At 44.4% G+C, this 4,435-nt stretch overlaps 1 pseudogene; it reads right to left on the bottom strand.

Moving 5' to 3' along the window:
* Window positions 1-2,875: 2,875 nt before the first annotated feature.
* On the bottom strand, window positions 2,876-2,993 carry LOC124778712 (annotated as a pseudogene).
* Window positions 2,994-4,435: the final 1,442 nt, after the last annotated feature.

Here is a 4,435-nt window from a genome sequence, read left to right on the forward strand (position 1 = left end):
ATTAGGAAATGAGGCACTTAAAGTAGTAAAGGAGTTTTGCTATTTGGGGAGCAAAATAACTGATGATGGTCGAAGTAGAGAGGATATAAAATGTAGGCTGGCAATGGCAAGGAAAGCGTTTCTGAAGAAGAGAAATTTGTTAACATCCAGTATTGATTTAAGTGTCAGGAAGTCATTTCTGAAAGTATTCGTATGGAGTGTAGCCATGTATGGAAGTGAAACATGGACGATAAATAGTTTGGACAAGAAGAGAATAGAAGCTTTCGAAATGTGGTGCTACAGAAGAATGCTGAAGATTAGATGGGTAGATCACATAACTAATGAGGAAGTATTGGATAGGATTGGGGAGAAGAGAAGTTTGTGGCACAACTTGACCAGAAGAAGGGATCGGTTGGTAGGACATGTTCTGAGGCATCAAGGGATCACCAATTTAGTATTGGAGGGCAGCGTGGAGGGTAAAAATCGTAGAGGGAGGCCAAGAGATGAATACACTAAGCAGATTCAGAAGGATGTAGGTTGCAGTAGGTACTGGGAGATGAAAAAGCTTGCACAGGATAGAGTAGCATGGAGAGCTGCATCAAACCAGTCTCAGGACTGAAGACCACAACAACATCGAGGGTGAATTAAAGTCACCACCAACTAGTATCGTATGATTCTGGTACGTGTTTGAAATCAAATTTAAGTTTTCTCTGAAACTTTCAGCAACTGTATCAACTGAATTGGGAGGTCGGTAAAAGGATCCAATTATTATTTTATTCCGGTGGCTAACAATGACTTCAGCACATACCAATTCACAGGGAGTATCTACTTCAATTTCGCGACAGGTTAAACTACTTCTGACAGCAACATCAGATCTGTCTCCATTCGAGCACATATGGCACATCATCGGATAATGCCAGCGTGATCCACAATCAGCATAAACCGTCCCTGTATTGAGCGACCACGTGCAACATGCATCGAACTCCATCCCACAGACTGACATCCGGTACCTGCACTAAACAATGCATGCAAGTCTGCATGCTTTGCATTCAACATTCTGGCGCTTTCATCTGTTGTTAACGTATCAGCGAATCAAATTTTCAGTGTCTTATCTCGTGCTTGCACTAACACTTGATCTTGCTACGTAAATCACTGAAGTATGTTACATGGACAAATATATTCCCGAAACTTCGTTACACTAAATTGGTTACTTTTGGCGTCACGATATTTTTTCCGTCACTGTACATTGCTGATGTGCGGCACTGTTTACAGAAACTGGTTTATGCTATTTATAGCGGGTAACTGTCGATCATCTCTGAGGCAGCCAAGTGGAGTTTTGAGTTTTCTGCTCCCTTCCACCTCCAGCGGCTGACGATGGAGGCGTCGGCATTGACTGCTGGGATCCGGGAGGCGTCTGCTGCCAGTCAGACCCCCCCCCCCCCCCTCCTTCGCCATCCGGTTGGTGGGAAGCCACCAGCGCCACCGCCGCCGTCACCACCGCCACCGCTGCTACTCTCGTGAAATTCGTTTACCCCTTGCGTCTCTGCCTCCCCACCCGTTTCTAAAACCGACGCCGCTCGTGTATTGAAATCGATGAAGGAGCCGCGAGGTGAAAGAATTCTTTGGCCTCTGCCTGCATCGCTGCTGTGGAATGCGGAAATGATGTGCCATTCCTGCAAAAATGAAAGAATTCAATTGGTGGCATAAAATTGACGTCACTTGTACAGACCACTAATAAAAAAATGGATTCTGTAATTTTCAACAGACTGAAAAATCAGCCAACCAGTTGCAAATAAAGGTTTCGATATTTGTAAAACTATCTCCTTCACGTATACACTAATTACAAAATAATTTTTTTGCAACCATAATAAAATATTAATAGAAAAATATTTGTGAAGTAAACGTACACATTTGCTGCATCACGTAATGATACAATAGATTAGATGAAGCCGAGTGGCTCTTGTCATAAACGAAATTGATGAAACAAGTGTTACTGCAAGCCATGGCAACAATTAAAGATGGAATATCTGTGAGTCCGCAAATACGAGCAATGAAGTATGAATAAAAATTTTAGGAACTACTGAATCCACTTGAGAAAGCAGTTCGACAGCCCTTCAGAAAAGTTTAGCGATTAACTTACACTCACTTATACCGCTTTTAGCAAATAATAAAGACATGACAATAAATGAATACGCACTGTGTTTTGAGAAAACGGAAGGTGGATCTTACAGGATACTGTGGAGATTTGGCTTACGGTATGACTTAAAAGGACACTTACTGCACTCGCATCTAGATTTCTTTCCGGAAAGTCTTGTCTCAATAAGCGACGAACTCGGAGAAAACTTTCATCAGGAGATTTCACTGTTTATTTTCCTCCACGACGCGTTAGGAAGGTTTAAAACTCCATTATCGAGGTTTAGACCTTTGTAACGCGACGTGGAGTTAAATAAACAGTGACTGGTAACAGTAAACTTGTTGTTTCATTTAATGTCAATAACAGCCACGGTAAAGCGTAATCTAAGATGTTCGCATTTAAAGGAGATTTGAGCTATAGAAAAGACGTATCAAGACAAATGGAACCTTAATATACTGGCCGATTATTGTTGGACCATCAAGAGGGATGCTCCACAGGCGCAGTATACGAGAAAAATCATTTTTCACTTTAAAGGTGAATCCAAATGTTTGAGTATTTGTAAATAAGAATATAGAAAATACGAAAAACCCACTCCGTCTACAGGCCACAAGTGGCCCATCGGGACCATCCGACCGTCGTGACATACTCAGAGGAGGATGCGCATAGGAGGGGCGTGGGGTCAGCACACCGCTCTCCCGGCCGCTACTATTCGGTCGAGTAGTTCCTCAATTGGCATCACGAGGCTGAGTGCACCCCGAAAAATGGCAACAGCTCATAGTGGCCTGGATGGTCACCCATCCAAGTGCCTACCACGCCCGACAGCGCTTAACTTCGGTGATCTCACGGGAACCGGTGTATCCACTGCGGCAAGGCTGTTGCCATAAAAAATACGAATGTATTTGAAATTATAAATGCCTGTATCTCGGAAACCCTGTGCTCTTCAAACTACACACGTACACTGCAAACTGTGTAACATGTTTCATTGTCCTGTTGGTAGATGTCATCACTCCAAGAAAAACAAACTGTATGTAGGGATGAAAATGGTTTCAAAGTATAGGTGCATACTTGTGTTGATCGATGGAGCCTTCGGCAATGACGAGCTTGCCGAGGGATTGTCACAAAAACATTCCCATACTGTAACGTTCCTTTCTGGGTGGAGGGTGTTTGCTTTCATGTTTCACGCCATGAACGCTAACTACAATCTGTGCGATGGAGCATAAACCGTGATTCATTTGAAAATGCCACCTATCGCCAATCAATGGACGAGCAAATTCCAGACTTTGATGCCAATGAACCGGAGACAGCATGTTTGCATGAACCAGACACCTGCTACGGAAGCCCATACGCAGCAACGTTTTATGAACGGTCATTGACGAGAAGCTGTTGGTAGCCCCTTGGTTCATCTCGGCCGTCCGAAGTGGCCGTGCGGTTCTAAGCGCTGCAGTTTGGAACCGCGAGACCGCTACGGTCGCAGGTTCGAATCCTGCCTCGGGCATGGATGTGTGTGATGTCCTTAGGTTAGTTAGGTTTACCTAGTTCTAAGTTCTAGGGGACTAATGACCTCAGAAGTTCTATCATAGTGCTCAGAGCCATTTGAACCATTTGGTTCATCTGGGCGGTCAGTTGATAAACAACTGCACTTCTGTTCTCTCTCACATATCCCTGCAGCCGTTATTCAGCCGTGACATCTACAGTCCATGGTGCACCACAGTTTCCTTGGCGCCGGATCTGGATAGCGCCATGTCGTCATACTTGTTATACTTGAACCACGGTGGTACGCGGACCGTTTACAAACTTAGCCATTTCGAAAACGCTTCCATTATGGAAAGAAAGCCAATGATAATGCAATTTTGAACTTGAGATATATCGCTCCGTTTCTGCATTACCACAACGACAGCACAGTGTTCGGCGTTCCCCCGAAACGCTTTATGTCAACTGCACTGTTGTTGCCGCCACCTGCCGTCTGTGAGCGTTTATTGCAGGTTGACGTCAAACGTAGTCGATGGTCACATTAATGTGACTGGGTCGTGCTTGTTGGGCAACACCAGAACGTTGTGCTGGTGAAGTCATCTCCTTAACTTACATTGTCGTCGCGCTTCTTACTTCCTCTGTCGCTCTTTGTTGTCCTGAATGAATGTAAACGATTTACTCACCGATCTCGTCACGCGTCATATCGGCGTCCGCCTTTGGGGCTGTAGTATTATTTACGTTGTCCTTGATTCATCCACCTGACAGTAGGCTGTGCAGACCGTGTTACTGTTTTCATCAGCTAGTATCGGTTTCTGCCTCATCTCCACTCTTCTCTTCCTCCTGTTCTTCCAT

Source organism: Schistocerca piceifrons, chromosome 2, assembly GCF_021461385.2.
Source record: "Schistocerca piceifrons isolate TAMUIC-IGC-003096 chromosome 2, iqSchPice1.1, whole genome shotgun sequence".
Lineage (NCBI taxonomy): Eukaryota > Metazoa > Arthropoda > Insecta > Orthoptera > Acrididae > Schistocerca > Schistocerca piceifrons.